This window comes from Oncorhynchus mykiss, chromosome 27 (genome assembly GCF_057628025.1).
Source record: "Oncorhynchus mykiss isolate SJ-2025 chromosome 27, ASM5762802v1, whole genome shotgun sequence".
Classification (NCBI taxonomy): Eukaryota; Metazoa; Chordata; class Actinopteri; order Salmoniformes; family Salmonidae; genus Oncorhynchus; species Oncorhynchus mykiss.
This window is the reverse complement of record NC_143048.1, coordinates 4,063,687-4,083,299: the sequence shown is the minus strand read 5'-3', so window position 1 is coordinate 4,083,299 and position 19,613 is coordinate 4,063,687. Positions and strand designations below refer to the sequence as shown.

Genomic DNA, 19,613 nt, shown 5'->3' with positions numbered 1-19,613 from the left:
GTATTGAGATAAACTTTTGTTATTGACCAAATACTTATTTTCCACCAAAATTTGCAAATAAATGCATTAAAAATCCTACAATTTGATTTCAGGATTTTTTTTCTCATTTTGTCTGTCATAGTTGAAGTGTACCTATGATGAAAATTACAGGCCTCTCTCATCTTTTTAAGTGGGAGAAGTTGCACAATTGGTGGCTGACTCAGTACTTTTTTGCCCCACTGTATAAAAGACAACTTTCGTGTCGTTGAAAAGATACCTATAAAAATACGTCCTTCTACAGCCTGTTTTGGTTGAAAGTCCTTCAGGTCGTTGTTTTAACTACTTTCAAATGTCATAATTTCAATGTACTTGTAGCCTATACACGTGGACGCAGTAACCAAAAAATGGTTTGTATTTTTTATTAACAATCACACTTCTCGTTACATTGGTCCAGTATTTGCACAAAACATTCAGTCAAAGAATACTATCTAGTACAGTGATAACAGACAAAATACAGTTAAGTTCAAATGAATATAATTAATTATATACACTGAATAATTATCCATCAAAAGTATAGATATATTTCGCTGCGTTAGCAAAGGTCCTGCGTGGTGGTGACGTGGAAGCCACCACCCCTGGCTCTACCAGGAGCATGTTTAAGGTGGTCTGCCACAGCTCTCCGAACATCATGGTCAGTGGCCTTGCTGTTCCATTTCTTGACTGCAGCTGTAACACCATAATAACACAGTAAGTTATAGAAAAGACTAATGGATATTGAGCGTCTTACAGGTTCCCCACGGCACTTGAAATCAGCATTCAGGGCTCAAACCACCGGTTTATCACTAACCAATGGTGGCTATTTTGTGTTGTGCAGTAATAATTTAGAAGTGGATAAATGTGTTTGCTTTTCCGTGTCTGTCAAAGACAAAAAAGCAATTTACAAGATAAGTTGTCCTTCTGAGGGGCTGACAATTGATTAGGGCCGGGCTCAAACTTGCACGCAGTGTAGAAAAGACAAGGCCCTGTTTGTATGGCGCAATTTGTCTCTCTCACGCCTCCCTAATGGACTATTATAATCACATTCATTGGTAAACACTGAACACTGTAGCCTAATATATTTGTCAGTATGCAGAGATTGCAAGTAAAACATTCAACTTGAAATGAGGGAGATGTTTAGCTGACTGGTTGCTCAGGAGACAAAGGCAATGTCAGACGTACGGAAGACATTTGACTTGAGCTCATAGAAAGAGGATGGAACCAGCACGTTTACAGTGTAAACAACACAAAATAAATTATAGGTGTACCAGAGAGTTGATCTGTACTAATGAAAAAAATTATAAAGCCTTTATTATTATTATTTAGGCCATTGTAAAACTCTAGGCTAATTATTCAAGAGAATGCTTGAGTGCATTTAAATGCAGGACTAGTAGGTGGTGTGATGAAATTAAGTAATAATAAGGCCTAATTGATAACAGGCCAGAAAGCTAAACAAAACCAGCATAATGACATACTAGACTCTGCTCCAACGAAGAAAAAAAAATGGTAAAGCATTTATTAGGGCTACAGCATTGCAAAATAAAAAAAAACTTAATTCGAGAAAATGCCACGCTGGGCGGACCGTTATACATTTTTAGAACTTGCGAGTCAATATGTTAAAAGGCCATTAAGGTCACATGATCACCTCATTCAAAATTGCCAAGCTCCTAAAACCATTCTTCTCAAAAAGGGACCACTGTAACGCTCGTCATCTTCTTCTGACGAGGAGTAAGAGAGATCGGACCAATTTTCAGCGTGGTAAGTGTCCATTTTAATATGTAAAACTGAACACTACAAAATACAAAATAACAAAGTGTCACAAACACTAACACAGAAAATAACAACTCAAAATTGAAACCAGGCTACCTAAGTATGGTTCTCTATCAGGGACAACGATAGACAGCTGCCTCTAATTGAGAACCATACCAGGCCAAACACAGAAATCCCAAATATGGGCTCTCATGTACTTTTGCTTAAATATACCATGGCTGTTAGCCAATCAGCTTTCAGGGCTCAAACCACCCAGTTATTAATACAAAATATACTACAGAATAATGACATGTTTGTAGGTACTGTTGACAACAGAGTACACAGTTGTGTTTCCTAATCCTCGCTTGCGTGATGGCCATTGAAGTTGAACAAGGACATCAGGCCATTGGTAAAGAGCCTGAAAGTCAAGCACACATAGGATGTTCTTTGTGAATTGAACACTTTCAAACTGCTGAGGAGATAAGGCTGGATTTACTGTCTTTGTTGCAGACAGTTCGTATCACTAACGATACCTTTAAAATGACTTTCTTATTGGATCCATTCTGAAGATATGACATACCATGACCTTGTTGGCACAGTCCTTTGTGTCCTTAACACCAATTTTGCTTAACCTTGCAATCTGTGTCAAGAGACTTTGTTTGAAACACCGGAAGTTATGCAGTAACCACTGTCTCAGTATGAGTACTTAAAAAAAAAAAATTCTACAGGCATCACTTTTTGTATCGCTTTATAGCTTGTGTGAAAAATGCTGGCAAATCTACAAAATAAATTTCACTTTCACCATCAGATTCTGTGCATCCACACCTTGGAGCTGCTTCTCTAGTTGGTCAAAGTCTTGCTCCGTCTCCATCCTCTTGACACGGAACTCAAAGAGTCTTGGGGCTCTGCTCTCCCAACACGTTTCACCTCCTCCAATATCTCCAATTTAGTTAGGACACACTTCTGAAGTTCTGAAAGGAGAACATTTTGTTGACACTGTGGAATTATGGGGTTGTCACACGCAAGAGGATCTTGACAGACAAGATTGTGACTGCAAATAAAAGTGACATTTTACTTGCAATAATACATATAGTTCAACGTTTCCATAATGTTCTGTATTCTAATGGATTCATTGTTTATCTTCAACACAAGTTTCAATGTTGTAGTCAATTTTGAGTCATTCCACAAAATAGGTGCCTTTTGAATTAGTGCATAATTTATACATAAAACATCAGAGAGAATCAAAAAGGCACACATTTCGTGGAACTATCCACTTACTGGCATTATTCATGGGAAACAACTCTGGTCTAGTGGAGGGAATGGGAGGGTGAGAGCTGCGATGCTCTTGGCTCCGTTGGGACTGGCAAGTAGAAGCCCTGGATGAATCTACAAAATCCAAAGCAAATTCAGTGTCAACCCAGAGGTAAACAGCAAAAATAAATAGTACCTGATTTTTACACACTACAACACATATTTTAAGGATAGTTTTAATCTTCAGTTATCAAGACTGAACATGATGTGTATAATTTCTGCTCATTGTAAGGAAACTAGCACTGATGAGCGAACGTGTCCCCGTTGTGTGCATGTTGTCTGTGTGTGCTCTTTAGTTATTACATAACTGCCCTCACCTTGTCTGGTAGAGTAACAGGATGGATATGAAGAAGGACTGTGCCCTAGGACCATGCCTCAGGACTACCTGGCATGATGACTCCTTGTTGTCCCCAGTCCACCTGGCTGTGCTGCTGCTCCAGTTTCAACTGTTCTGCCTGTGGCTAGGGAACCATGACCTGTTCACCGGACGTGCTACCTGTCCCAGACCTTCTGTTTTCAACTCTCTAGAGACAGCAGGAGCGGTAGAGATACTCTCAATGATTGGCTATGAAAAGGCAACTGACATTTACTCCTGAGGTGCTGACTTGTTGCACCCTCGACAACTACTGTGATTATTATTATTTGACCATGCTGGTCATTTATGAACATTTGAACATCTTGGCCATGTTCTTTTATAATCTCCACCCGGTCACCCCTCATAGCCTGGTTCCTCTCTAGGTTTCTCTCTAGGTTTCTTTTGGCCTTTCTATGGAGTTTTTCCAAGCCACCGTGCTACTACACCTGCATTGCTTGCTGTTTGGGGTTTTAGGCTGGGTTTCTGTACAGCACTTTGATATATCAGCTGATGGCCTCCCGGGTGGCGCAGTGGTTAAGGGCGCTGATTTAAGTTTCCCTGCATTAAAGTCCCCGACCACTAGGAGTGCCGCCTCTCGGTGAGCTGTTTCCTGTTTGCTTATTTCCTTATACAGCTGACTGAGTGCGGTCTTAGTGCCAGGATCTGTCTGTGGTGGTAAATAAACAGCCACGAAAAATATAGATGAAAACTCTCTTGGCAAATAGTCTGGTCTACAGCTTATCATGAGATACTCTATTTCTGGCGAGCAAAATCTAGAGACTTCCTTAGATTTCGTGCCCCAGCTGTTGTTTACAAATATACACAGACCGTGGCAGCCTATATTGGTGCAGCCTATTTCCCACCAGCTGACTGTTATCCATGTCGTCATTCAGCCATGATTCGGTGAAACATAAGATATTAGTTTTTGTTGTCCCGTGGGTAGGATATTTGTGATCGTACCTCATCTAATTTATTGCCCAATGATTGTACGTTGGCAAGTACTGATGGTAAGGGCAGATTTCCCACTCACCAACGGCGGATCCTTACAAGGCACCCCGCCCTGCGTGTCTATACCTGCGTGTCTTTCTCTTGCCAATGATGGGGATTTTGGCCTTGTCGGGTATCTGAAGTACATCCTGTGCGTCCTGCTTGTTGAAGAAAAAATCTGTCTATTCCGAGGTGAGTAATCGCTGTCCTGATATCCAGAAGCTCTTTTTTGCCGTATGATACGGTGGCAGAAACATTATGTACAAAATAAGTTACAAATAACGCAAACAAAAACATATAATAGCACAATTGGTTAGGCATTACATTACATTACACATAAAACATACACCTACCATCCACACCAACCAACCTCCAATCGCCCACCCTCCTTTCATTTTTGCTTTAAGTAACCTTTTTATCTTATGTAACCATACCATACATAACATATCCTACAAATTTGAGTGTCCGAGGATTTTTCATTTTCTATGTTACGTCAAACCTTTGAGACCAGCCTGCAACGCGCACTAGGTGGTGGGCCAAAGCCCAAAAAATTTGAACTTGATCGATCCCTTTCGTGGGAGGAGCTGATATTTTATATTTGACAGTAAAACATTCTTATGATGACTATAACACTTGTTGGCACCTTCAATTCTTGAACATTTTCTCATAAAAAGTATATTTCAACACTGTCTGCTCAGGCAAATTTGCCACACTGCTAAACCTGGAACCAATCAGCAGTTTGTTGAAGCCCTTTTGGCAGCGATTACAGCCTCAAGTTTTCTTGGGTATGACACTACAAGCTTGGCACAACTGTATTTGTGGAGTTTCCCCTATTCTTCCCTCTCAAGCTCTGTCAGGTTGGATGGGGAGCATTGCTGTACAGCTATTTTCAGGTCTCTCCAGAGATGTTCAAGTCCGGGCTCTGGCTGGGCCCCTCAGGGACATTCAGAGACTTGTCCCGAAGCCCCTACTGCATAGTCTTGGCTGTGTGCTTAGTGTCGTTGTCCTGTTGGAAGGTTCAGCCTTCGCCCCAGTCTGAGGTACTGAGCACTCTGGAGCAGGTTTTCATCAAGGATCTTTCTGTACTTTGCTCTGTTCATCGTTCCCTCGATCCTCCCAGTCCCTGCCGCTGAAGAATATCCCCACAGCATGATGCTGCCACTACCATGCTTCACTGTAGAGATGGTGCCAGGTTCTGGCCAAAAAGAGTTCAATCTTGGTTTCATCAGACCAGAGAATCTTGTTTCCTCCCTGATTATGGCCCTTCTACTCCGATTGTTCAGTTTGGCCGGGCGGCTAGCTCTTGGAAGTGTCTTGGTGGTTCCAAACTTCTTCCATTTAAGAACGATGGAGGCCACTGTGTTCTTGGAGACCTTCAATGCTGCAGGCATTTGTTGGCAGATGCTGCAGGCATCTGTGCCTCGACACAATCTTGTCTCTGAGCTCTACGGATGATTCCTTCAACCTCATGGCTTGGTTTTTGCTCTGAAATGCACTGTCAACTGTGGGACCTTATATAGACAGGTGTGCGCCTTTCCAAATCATGTCCAATCAATTGAATTTAACACAGGTGGACTCCAATCATGTTGTAGAAACATCTCAAGGAAGATCAATGTAAACAAGATGCATCTGAGCTCAATTTCAAGTCTCACAGCAAAGGGTCTGAATACTTATGTAAATAAGGTATTTCTATTTTTATTTTTAAGAAATCTGCAAGAAATGTCTTTAAAAAACGCTTTTGCTTTGTCATTATGAGGTATTGAGTGTAGATTGAGGAGTTTAAAAAAAATGGAATACATTTTTAAAATAAGACTACCATAACTAAATGTTGGAAAAGTCAAGGAGTCTGAATACTTTACGAATGCAGTGTATATATTTATATATATTTTTTGCCATGAATGACGGGTTGCCACTGGTCTTAACTCTTAACTTTCTTTGCCTCACACAAGTCGATGAAGTCTGTTTTTTAACATCCATTGCAAATGATAGTTCCTCAGTATTTTAAAAATATTTCCAACACTCCCAATCACCAAGCCTCGGTGTGAAAGAGCAAAATATCACGATCTAATGATCCCATATATCCAGTGGAAACCTCTTAAAAAACAGATTTCTGTCCCAAGCTCACTGGTGCAGGAAACTCTGAGGGCCCAGAATAAGCTATTGATACATTGTTGCAAGTTCGCTAGTGACAGCTTCCAGATGGATCAAATGATTATTTGATACGATGTTGCAATAGCTCAAGTCATGACAGATAGAAAGGGAAGCAGACAGGCAGAGTAGAGAGATTAATGTGTTTGAAAGAACCAGACTTTTCATCAGGATATTGTCTACTGTTTTTATGTCGGCTTTAAGTCTATTCGTTTTACTTAGTTGATGATGGAAGTTATAGGCTTACTCCTGTATCTCTGAGTTCTTTGCTCTCTAGCCATTAATGGATCATAGTGTATCAATGTATCCATCCATGTGGCAGAGGCTAGTGCTCTCACCATAGTTGAATTTGAACTTTTAGATTTTTATAATTTTACTTGGTATGATTAACCACGTGACAATGATTTTGAGAAAGGAAAACATTAGTATTGAAATGAAACTGTTCCACGGAAATGCGCATTAAAAATACAACTGTCACGCAGATGGGTAGAAATGGTAAGATAAATTGTAAGCTTCCCCAAACTTGAAACTCACTAGCTGCCTATTGTCTTTACAATCATAAAAAAAAAAATGTGAACGTGCAAGCACCTGCACACATAGGAGATCCCTTTAAAAAAATCCAAGGCCGTCCAACTGATTCATTCTTGCTTCGTTCTTGCGCCGGGTCTGGATAAGAAGAGCGACATAAAAGAGAGAAGACAAAGAGAAGAACGGAAGGTAGCAGGAGAGAGGGTGGGTGATGCATGATGCATGAGGAAGTGGACACAAGGCAGACAGAACTAAAGACAGAAAAAATAACAAACAGAAAAAGCTGAAACAATGGAGATACTAGTAGCTAATAATAACACTATTGCAATCTGATGTCTGATGAATTGTGTCTGTTAATATTTCCAATAGTAAAGGTCTTGCCTTGGGACATTGAGAGGAAACACAGTCTAAATACTCTATGAACTCGCTTTGAAAGGCTCTGTGTAGTTTTTCCATAATTTCAGCCAGTAGTAGCCAGTTGTAGTGCTCTTGAGCTAAAACGGGTCACTGAAGTTTGTGTTGTATGTCATATTAGGCTGTGCATGTGCAGCTCTGCAGAAAGGTTCACACAATTGTCACTAACTAGCCCCACTGTCATTAAGCGGATAATGTGCCCAACTTCCAGTTTTACCTTGTAACCTCATTAGACATGATTGCACCTGCCTACGAACATTGTCCATCAAATGATGTTGTTGTGGGCTACTATGGACTGAATGTACATCCCTTGAACATTGTGGAATATCTAAATAGGCGTACAGAGGCCCATTATCAGCAACCATCCCTCCTGTGTTCCAATGGCACGTTGTGTTAGCTAATCCAAGTTGATCATTTTAAAAGGCTAATTGATCATTAGAAAAAGCTTTTGCAATTATGTTATCACAGCTGAAAACTGTTGTCTGATTAAAGAAGCAATAAAACTGGCCTTCTTTAGACAAGTTGAGTATCTGGTGCATCAGCATTTGTGGGTTTGATTACAGACTCAAAATAGCCAGAAACAAAGAACTTTCTTCTGAAACTCGTCAGTCTATTCTTGTTCCGAGAAATGAAGGCAATTCCATGCGAGAAATTGCTAAGAAACTGAAGATCTCGTACAACGCTGTGTACTACTATCTTCACAGAACAGTGCAAACTGTCTCTAACCAGATTAGAAAGAGGAGTGGGAGGCCCCGGTGCACAATTGAGCAAGAGGACAAGTACATTAGTGTCTATTTTTAGAATCAGACGCCTCACAAGTCCTCAACTGACAGCTTCATTAAATAGTACCCGCAAAACACCAGTCTCAATGTCAACAGTGAAGAGGCAACTCCAGGATGCTGGCCTTCCAGGTAGTTTCTCTGTCCAGTGTCTGTGTTCTTTTGCCCATCTTAATCTTTTCTTCTTATTGGCCAGTCTGAGATATGGCTTTTTCTTTGCAACTCTGCCTAGAAGGCCAGCATCCCGGAGTCGCCTCTTCACTGTTGACGTTGAGACTGGTATTCAAAAGCGTTTGTTTTGAATACATGCTCTGCCCAACTCAAGGTAATTAACCATTTATACTGCACCAACATAAGACTTTGAAGCAATGATTCAACATACTGTTAGAACGAAGATTTCTCAGCAACTCAGCTTTTCACTGTAGCAATGACATCTCAACAATTCAAACAAGTACAATACCAAAGCATTTCAATAACACATTTTTATTCTGGATCTCTTTTAGGGCAGGGAAACAGTTCATCTCGTCAGTGTGTTGTTCTTTTGTGTTCAGTAGGTGACGACGATTGCGACGGTACATCGCTCCTTCTGCGGTGCGGACGTGATATGAACTTTCTGAGTCAGCTGGCTGGATGACAACTGCTGGCTTCCAGAGGCCATGCTCCTGGATTCTAACTGACTCTCCGTTGATGGTGGTGGCAGTGGTCTAGCTGACCTGTCGTAGTATCGCTTTTGTTGTTGTTGTCTCTGTGCATGTTTTTCATGCATTTCCTTGTAGCTGACAACCTCAGGTTGCAAATGCTGGTTGGTGCTGGGAAGGAATGAGCGAAGTCTGCGGCTCATCAACAGCTGGGCTGGTGATTTGAAGTTGTCAACTGGAGTGTTGCGGTATTCAAGGAGACTGAGTTAGGGGTCTCGTCTGCTTTTGCTTTGTCCTGGATGGCAGGGAGCTCGGCCCCAGTGATGTACTGGTCTGTCCGCACCACCCTCTGTAGTGCCACGTGATCGAGGGCAGTGCGTTTGCCATACCAAGCAATAATGCAGCCAGTCAAAATGCTCTCAACGGTGCAGCTGTAGAACTTTTTGAGGATTTGAGGGCTCGTGCCAAAGCCTTCTTCATGACAGTGTGGGTGTGTGGACCATTTAAAAAATACATTTTTCACCTTTATTTAAAACCAGGTAGGCCAGTTGAGAACAAGTTCTCATTTACAACTGCGACCTGGCCAAGATAAAGCAAAGCAGTGCGACAAAAACACAGAGTTACACATAAACAAATGCTCAGTCAATAACACAAAAGAAAAGAAAAATAGGAAGATCTATGTACAGTGTGTGCAAATGTAGAAGAGTAGGGAGGTAGGTAACAAATAGGCCCTAGAGGCGAAAATAATTACAATTTAGCATTAATACTGGAGTGATAGATGTGCAGATTATGTGCAAGTAGAGATACTGGGGTGCAAAAGAGCAAGAGGTTAAGTAATAATATGGGGATGAGGTAGTCGGGTATGCTATTTACAGATTGGCTGTCTACAGGTACAGTGATCGGTAAGCTGCTCTGACAGCTGAGGCTTAAGGTTTGAGAGGTAGATATGACTCCAGCTTTAGAGATTTTTGCAATTCGTTCCAGTCATTGGCAGCATAGAACTGTAAGGAAAGGCGGCCAAAAGAACCGTTGGCTTTGGGGATGACCAGTGTAATATACCTGCTGGAGCGCGTGCTATGGATGGGTGTTGCAATGGTGACCAGTGAGCTGAGATAAGGCGAAGCTTTACCTAGCAAAGACTTATAGATGACCTGGAGCCAGTGGGTTTGGCGACAAATATGTAGTGAGGGCCAGCTAACGAGAGCATACAGGTCACAGAGGTGGGTAGTATATGGGGCTTTGGTGATAAAACGGATGGCACTGTGATAGACTACATCCAGTTTGCTGAGTGTTGGGGGCTATTTTGTAAAAGACATCGCCGAAGTCAAGGATGGGTAGGATAGTCAGAGGGTATGTTTGGCGGCATGAGTGAAGGAGGCTTTGTTGCGAAATAGGAAGCCGATATTAGATTTAACTGGATTGGAGATGCTTAATGTGAGTCTGGAAGGAGAGTTTACAGTCTAACCAGACACCAAGGTATTTGTAGTTGTCCACATATTCAAGAACCGTCCAGAGTAGTCAGAACCTTCCAGAGTAGTGATGCTAGTCGGGCGGAAGGGTGCAGGCAGCAATTGGTTGAAGAGCATGCACTTAGTTTTACTAGAATTTAAAAGCAGTTGGAGTCCATGGAAGGAGTGTTGTATGGCATTGAAGCTCGTTTGGAGGTTTGTTAGCATGGTGCCCAAAGAAGGGCCAGATGTATACAGAATGGTGTCGTTTACGAAGAGGTGGATTAGAGAATCACCAGCAGCAAGAGTGACATCATTGATACAGTGCCTTGCGAAAGTATTCGGCCCCCTTGAACTTTGCGACCTTTTGCCACATTTCAGGCTTCAAACATGAAGATATAAAACTGTATTTTTTTGTGAAGAATCAACAACAAGTGGGACACAATCATGAAGTGGAACGACATTTATTGGATATTTCAAAAAATTTTAACAAATCAAAAACTGAAAAATTGGGCGTGCAAAATTATTCAGCCCCCTTAAGTTAATACTTTGTAGCGCCACCTTTTGCTGCGATTACAGCTGTAAGTCGCTTGGGGTATGTCTCCATCAGTTTTGCACATCGAGAGACTGACATTTTTTCCCATTCCTCCTTGCAAAACAGCTCGAGCTCAGTGAGGTTGGATGGAGAGCATTTGTGAACAGCAGTTTTCAGTTCTTTCCACAGATTCTCGATTGGATTCAGGTCTGGACTTTGACTTGACCATTCTAACACCTGGATATGTTTCTTTTTGAACCATTCCATTGTAGATTTTGCTTTATGTTTTGGATCATTGTCTTGTTGGAAGACAAATCTCCGTCCCAGTCTCAGGACTTTTGCAGACTCCATCAGCTTTTCTTCCAGAATGGTCCTGTATTTGGCTCCATCCATCTTCCCATCAATTTTAACCATCTTCCCTGTCCTTGCTGAAGAAAAGCAGGCCCAAACCATGATGCTGCCACCACCATGTTTGACAGTGTTCAGGGTGATGAGCTGTGTTGCTTTTACGCCAAACATAACGTTTTGCATTGTTGCCAAAAAGTTACATTTTGGTTTCATCTGACCAGAGCACCTTCTTCCACATGTTTGGTGTGTCTCCCAGGTGGCTTGTGGCAAACTTTAAATGACACTTTTATGGATATCTTTAAGAAATGGCTTTCTTCTTGCCACTCTTCCATAAAGGCCAGATTTGTGCAATATACGACTGATTGTTGCCCTATGGACAGAGTCTCCCACCTCAGCTGTAGATCTCTGCATTTCATCCAGAGTGATCATGGGCCTCTTGGCTGCATCTCTGATCAGTCTTCTCCTTGTATGAGCTGAAAGTTTAGAGGGACAGCCAGGTCTTGGTAGATTTGCAGTGGTCTGATACTCCTTCCATTTCAATATTATCGCTTGCACAGTGCTCCTTGGGATGTTTAAAGCTTGGGAAATCTTTTTGTATCCAAATCCGGCTTTAAACTTCTTCACAACGGTATCTCGGACCTGCCTGGTGTGTTCCTTGTTCTTCATGATGCTCTCTGCGCTTTTAACGGACCTCTGAGACTATCACAGTGCAGGTGCATTTATACGGAGACTTGATTACACACAGGTGGATTGTATTTCTCATCATTAGTCATTTAGGTCAACATTGGATCATTCAGAGATCCTCACTGAACTTCTGGAGAGAGTTTGCTGCACTGAAAGTAAAGGGGCTGAATAATTTTGCACGCCCAATTTTTCAGTTTTTGATTTGTTAAAAAAGTTTGAAATATCCAATAAATGTCGTTCTACTTCATGATTGTGTCCCACTTGTTGTTGATTCTTCACAAAAAAATACAGTTTTATATCTTTATGTTTGAAGCCTGAAATGTGGCAAAAGGTCGCAAAGTTCAAGGGGGCCGAATACTTTCGCAAGGCACTGTACAGAGAAAATAGTCAGCCCGAGAATTGAACCCTTTGGCACCCCCATAGGGACTGCCAGAGGTCCGGACAACAGGCCCTCCGATTTAACACACTGAACTCTATCTGAGACGTAGATGGTGAACCTGGCGAGGAAGTCAATTGAGAAGCCAAGGCTATTGAGTCTGCCGCTAAGAATGCGGTGATTGAGAGAGTTGAAAGCCTTGGCCAGGTCGATGAAGACGACTGCACAGTACTGCCTTTTATCGATGGCGGTTATATCGTTTAGGACCTTGAACATGGCTGAGATGCACCCATGACCAGCTCGGAAACCAGATTGCATAGTGGAGAAGGTACGGTGGCATTCGAAATGGTTGATCTCTGTTAACTTGGCTTTCGAAGATTTTAGAAAGGCAGGGCAGGATAGATATAGGTCTATAACAGTTTGGGTCTGAGTGTCTCCCCCTTTGAAGATGGGGATGGCTGCGGCAGCTTTCCAATCTTTGGGGATTTCAGACGATATGAAACAGAGGTTGAACAGGCTAGTAATAGGGGTTGCAACAATTCCGGCGGATAATTTTAGAAAGAGATGGTCCAGATTGTCTAGCCCAGCTGATTTGTAGGGGTCCAGATTTTGCAGCTCTTTCAGAACATCATCTATCTGGATTTGGGAGAAGGAGAAATGGGGAGGCTTGGGCAAGTTGACCAGGGTAAGTGTGGCCAGGTGGAAAGCATGGTCAGCTGTAGAAAAATGCCTATTGAAATTCTAAATTATAGTGAATTTATCGGATGTGACAGTGTTTCCTAGCCTCAGTGCAGTGGGCAGCTGGGAGGAGGTACTCTTATTCTCCATGGACTTTACAGTGTCCCAGTTTGTGCTAAATGATGCAAATTTCTGTTTGAAAAAGCTAGCCTTTGCTTTCCTAACTGCCTGTGTATATTGGTTCCTAACTTCCATGAAAAGCTGCATATCGAGGGGGCTATTTGATGCTAATGCCGTACGCCACAGGATGTTTTTGTGCTGGTCAAGGGCAGTCAGGTCTGGAGTGAACCACGGGCTTTATCTAGGGCATGCTTATTTAAGATTGTGAGGAAAGCAAAGATAATACAACATAAATATATACATTATACACAAACTATATCATTCTACACCTACTCATTCCTGGGTTTTTCTTTATTTTCTACTATTTTCTACATTGTAGAATGACAGTGAAGGTATCAAAAGTATGAAACAACACATGTGATCATGTTCTGTGGTAACCAAAAAAGTGTTAAATCAAAATATACTCTGCTCAAAAAAATAAAGGGAACACTTAAACAACACAATGTAACTCCAAGTCAATCACACTTCTGTGAAATCAAACTGTCCACTTAGGAAGCAACACTGATTGACAATACATTTCACATGCTGTTGTGCAAATGGAATAGACAACAGGTGGAAATTATAGGCAATTAGCAAGACACCCCCAATAAAGGAGTGGTTCTGCAGGTGGTGACCAGACCACTTCTCAGTTCCTATGCTTCCTGGCTGATGTTTTGGTCACTTTTGAATGCTGGCGGTGCTTTCACTCTAGTGGTAGCATGAGACAGAGTCTACAACCCACACAAGTGGCTCAGGTAGTGCAGCTCATCCAGGATGGCACATCAATGCGAGCTGTGGCAAGAAGGTTTGCTGTGTCTGTCAGCGTAGTGTCCAGAGCATGGAGGCGCTACCAGGAGACAGGCCAGTACATCAGGAGACGTGGAGGAGGCCGTAGGAGGGCAACAACCCAGCAGCATGACCGCTACCTCCGCCTTTGTGCAAGGAGGAGCAGGAGGAGCACTGCCAGAGCCCTGCAAAATGACCTCCAGCAGGCCACAAATGTGCATGTGTCTGCCCAAACGGTCAGAAACAGACTCCATGAGGGCTGTATGAGGGCCCGACGTCCACAGGTGGGGGTTGTGCTTACAGCCCAACACCGTGCAGGACGTTTGGCATTTTCCAGAGAACACCAAGATTGGCAAATTCGCCACTGGCGCCCTGTGCTCTTCACAGATGAAAGCAGGTTCACATTGAGCACGTGACAGATGTGACAGTCTGGAGACGCCGTGGAGAACGTTCTGCTGCCTGCAACATCCTCCAGCATGACCGGTTTGGCGGTGGGTCAGTCATGGTGTGGGGTGGCATTTCTTTGGGGGGCCGCACAGCCCTCCATGTGCTCGCCAGAGGTAGCCTGACTGCTATTAGGTACCGAGATGAGATCCTCAGACCCCTTGTGAGACCATATGCTGGTGCGGTTGGCCCTTGGTTCCTCATAATGCAAGACAATGCTAGACCTCATGTGGCTGGAGTGTGTCAGCAGTTCCTGCAAGAGGAAGGCATTGATGCTATGGACTGGCCCGCCCGTTCCCCAGACCTGAATCCAATTGAGCACATCTGGGATATCATGTCTCGCTCCATCCACCAACGCCACGTTGCACCACAGACTGTCCAGGAGTTGGCGGATGCTTTTGTCCAGGTCTGGGAGGAGATCCCTCAGGAGACCATCCGCCACCTCATCAGGAGCATGCCCAGGCATTGTAGGGAGGTCTTACAGGCACGTGGAGGCACGTTTTAAGGACATTACATCAAAGTTGGATCAGCCTGTAGTGTGGTTTCCACTTTCATTTTGAGTGTGACTCCAAATCCAGACCTCCATGGGTTGATAAATTTGATTTCCATTGATAATTTGTGTGTGATTTTGTTGTCAGCACATTCAACTATGTAAAGAAAAAAGTATTTAATAAGAATATTTCATTCATTCAGATCTAGGATGTGTTATTTTAGTGTTCCCTTTATTTTTTTGAGCAGTTTATTTAATATTTTGGATTCTTCAAAGTAGCCACCTTTTGCCTTAATGACAACTTTGCACACTCTTGGCATTTTCTCAACCAGCTTCATGAGGTAGTCACCTGGAATGGATTTTAATTAATTGGGGTGCCTTGTTAAAAGTTAATCAGTTGTGTTGTGACAAGGTACAGGTGGTATACAGAAGATAGACCTATTTGGTAAAAGACCAAGTCCATATTATGGCAAGAAAAGCTCAAATAAGCAAAGAGAAATGACAGTCCATCATTACTTAAAGACATGAAGTTCAGTCAATCCGGAAAAAAGTGCAGTCGTAGAAACCATCAAGATCTATTATGAAACAGGCACTCATGAGTACCGGCAGAGGAAAGGAAGACCGAGCGTTACCTCTGCTAAAGAGGATAAGTTCATTAGTTACCAGCCTCAAAAATTGCAGCCCAAATAAATGCTTCACAGAGTTCATGTAACAGACAGATCTCCACATCAACTGTTCAGATGAAACTGCGTGAATCAGGCCTTAAATGGTGGAATTGCTGCAAAGAAACCACTATTAAATGACACCAATATTAAGAAGATGCTTGCTTGGGCCAAGAAACATGAGAAATGGACAGTAGACCTGTGGAAATCTGAGTCCAAATTTGAGATTTTTGGTTCCAACCGCTGTGTCTTTGTGAGATGCAAAGTATTGTGAACGGATGATCTCATGTGTTGTTCCCACTGTGAAGCATGGAGAAGGAGGTATGATGGTGTGGGGGTGCTTTGCTGGTGACACTATCAGTAATTTATTTAGAATTCAAGGCACACTTAACCAGCATGGCTACCGCAGCATTCTGCAGCGCTACGCCACCCCATCTGGTTTGCGTTTAGTTGGACTGTAATTTGTTTTTCGACAGGACAATGACCCAAAACACACCTTTAGGCTATGTATGGGCTATTTGACCGAGGATAGTGATGGAGTGCTGCATCAGATGACCTGGCCTCCACAATAACCCAACCTCAACCTGGTTGAGATGGTTTGGGATGAGTTGGACAGCAGAGTGAAGGAAAAGCAGCCATCAAGTGCTCAGCATATGTGGGAACTCCTTCAAGACTGTTGGAAAAGTATTCCAGTTGAAGCTGGTTGAGAGAATGCCTAGAATGTGCAAAACTGTCATCAAGGCAAAGGGTGGCTACTTTGAAGAATCCAAAATATTAAATATATTTTGATTTTTTTAACACTTTTTTGGTTACTACATGATATCATATGTGTTATTTCATAGTTGTGATGTCTTCACTATTATTATACAATGTAGAAAATAGTAATAATAAATAAAAACCCTTGAATGAGTAGATATGTCCAAACTTTTGGCTGGTACTATATGTCTATAAATATGGATGTGGTACACATCCGGGTGAAATGACATAACGAAGATCCTTGTAGGATCTAAACATTGTTTGTTTGTTGCTTCCCAGAGAGATTTCAGGGATTGTAACATATTCTGTTTCACGGAAACATGGCTCTCTCGAGATACGCTGTCGGAGCCGGTACACCCACCTGGATTCTCAGTGCGTCACGTCGACAGGAATAAACATCTCTCCAGGAAGAATAATGATTTCATGATTAAAGACTCATGGTGTAATTGTAACAACGTTCAGGAACTCAAGTCCTTTTGTTCACCTGACCTAGAATTCCTCACAATCAAATGCTAACCATATTATCTCCCAAGAGAATTCCCTTTGGTTATTGTCACAGCCGTGTATATCCCCCCTCAAGCCGATACCGTGACGGCCCTAAAGGAACTTCACTGGACTTTATGCAAACTGGAAACCACATATCCTGGAGCTGCATTTATTGTAGATGGGGATTGTTCCAAAGCAAATTTGAGAACAAGGCTATCTAAATTATATCAGCATATTGACTGTAGCACTCACACTGGAAAAACACTGAACATTTGTTACTCTAACTTCTGCGATGCATAGAAGGCCCTCCCCTGTCCTCCTTTCGGCAAATCTGACCACAACTCCATTTTGCTTCTCCCTCCCTATAGGTAGAAACTCAAACAAGAAGGACCCGTGTTAAGGACTATTCAACGCTGGTCTGACCAATCGGAATCCACGCTTCAAGATTGTTTTGATCAAGCGAACTGGGATATGTTCCGGGTAGCCTCAGAGAATAATATTGACGTATACGCTGATTCGGTGAGTGAGTTTATAAGGAAGTGTATAGGAGATGTTGTACCCACTGTGACTATTAAAACCTACCCTAACCAGAAACCGTGGATAAATGGCGGCTAACCACCTTATTTAACCATGGAAAGGTGACTGGGAATATGGCCGAATACAAACAGTGTAGTTATTCACTCCGCAAAGCAATCAAACAAGCAAAATGTCAGTATAGAGAAAAAGAGTCGCAATTCAAAGGGTCAGACATGAGACGTATGTGGCAGGGTCTACAGACAATCAGGGACTACAAAAGGAAAACCTTCTTTGCCCGCTTTGAGGATAATACAGTGCCACCAACGCGACCCGCTACCAAGGACTGTGGGCTCTCCTTCTCCGTGGCCGACGTGAGTAAGACAAGGCGGCCGGTCCCGACGGCATCCCTAGCCGCGTCCTCAGAGCATGCGAAGACCAGCTGGCTGGTGTGTTTACGGAGATATTTAAACTCTCCCTATCCCAGTTTGCTGTCCCCACATGCTTCAAGATGGCCACCATTTGTTCCTGTACCCAAGAATGGAAAGGTAACTGAACTAAATGGCTAGCACTCACTTCTGTCATCATGAAGTGCTTTGAGAGACTAGTCAAGGATCATATCACTTCCACTTTCCTGTCACCCTAGACCAGGCCTGGGCAATTCCAGTCCTCGGAGGCTTGATTGGTGTTACACTTTTCTCCCATCCCTAGCAAACACACCTGATTTAAACTAATTGCATTCTAAACTCAAGATCACGATTTGGTGATTATTGGAGCCAGGTTTGTTTGCTGGGACTGGGGAAAAAGAGCGACAGCAATCAGGCCCCCGAGGACTGGAGTTGCCCAGGCCTGCCCTAGACCCACTTCAATTTGCTTACCGCCCCAATAGGTCCACAGACGATGCAATCGCCATCACACTGCACACTGCCCTATCCCATCTGAACAAGAGAAATACCTATGTAAGAATGCTGTTCATTGACTATAGCTCAGCATTCAACACCATAATACCCTCCAAGCTCACTATTAAGCTTGAGGCCCTGGGTCTCAACCCCACCCTGTGCAATTGGGTCCTGGACTTCCTGAGGGGCCGCCCCCAGGTGTTGAAGGTAGGAAACAACATCTCCACTTCGCTCATCCTCAACACTAGGGCCCCACAAGGGTGTGTGCTCAGCCTCCTCCTGTACTCCCTGTTCACCCATGACCACGTGGGCATGCACGCCTCCAACTCAATCATCAAGTTTGCAGATGACACAACAGTTGGCTTGAATATTTTGTATTTTTTTACCCAACTTCATGGTATCCAATTGGTAGTCTTGTCTCATCACTGCAACTCCTGTATGCATTCGGGAGAGGCGAAGGTTGAGAGCCGTGCGTCCTCCTAAACACAACCCAGCCAAGCCACACTGCTTCTTGACACAATACCCACTTAACCCAGAAGCCAGCCGCACCAATGTGTCGGAGGAAACACCGTACACCTGGCGACTGTGTCAGCGTGCATGCGCCCAGCCCGCCACAGGAGTCGCTAGAGCATGATGGGACAAGAACATCCCGGCAGGCCAAGCCCTCCCCTAACCCAGACGACGCTGGGCCAATTGTGCACCGCCCCATGGGTCTCCTGGTCACGGCCAGCTGCGACAGAGCCTAGACCCGTGATCTCTAGTGGCAGAGCTAGCACTGCGATGCAGTGCCTTAGACCACTGCGCCACTCGGGAGGACCATAGTAGGCTTGATTACCAACAACGACGAGACAGCCTACAGGGAGGAGGTGTGTGTGGTGTCAGGAAAATAACCTCTCACTCAACGTCAACAAAACAAAGGAGATGATAGTGACTTCAGGAAACAGCAGAGGGTGCACCCCTATCCACATCGATGGGACAGCAGTGGAGAAGGTAGAAAGTTAAGTTCGTCGGCATACACATCACCGACAAACTGAAATGGTCCACCCACACAGACAGTGTGGTGAAGAAGGCGCAACAGCACCAGTCACCTAGAACCCTCACAAACCTTTAGATGCACAATTGAGAGCATCCTGTTGGGCTGTATCACCGCATGGTATGGCAACTGCACCGCCCACAACAGCAGGGTCTGCACAACTCCTCTCTGGGGGCAAACTACCTGCTCTCCAGGACACCTACAGCACCCGATGTCACAGGAAGGCCAAAAAGATAATCAAGGACAACAACCACCCGAGCCACTGCCTGTTCATCCTGCTACCATCCAGAAGGCTAGGTCAGTACATGTGCATCAAGCTGGGACCGAAAGACTGAAAAACTGTTTCTATCTCAAGGCCATCAGACTGTTAAACAGCCATCACTAGCACAGAG

General features: G+C 43.4%; 1 long non-coding RNA gene across 1 annotated transcript; it reads right to left on the bottom strand.

Annotated features, from left to right (window-relative positions):
- Positions 1-1,762: 1,762 nt before the first annotated feature.
- LOC149971198 (uncharacterized) lies at positions 1,763-7,243 on the bottom strand. Its single transcript, XR_016492513.1, has 2 exons — positions 3,043-7,243; positions 1,763-2,735 (listed from the first exon to the last, which is right to left on the bottom strand). It is a non-coding gene; the product is annotated as an uncharacterized LOC149971198 (long non-coding RNA).
- Between the last annotated feature and the right edge of the window lie 12,370 nt (positions 7,244-19,613).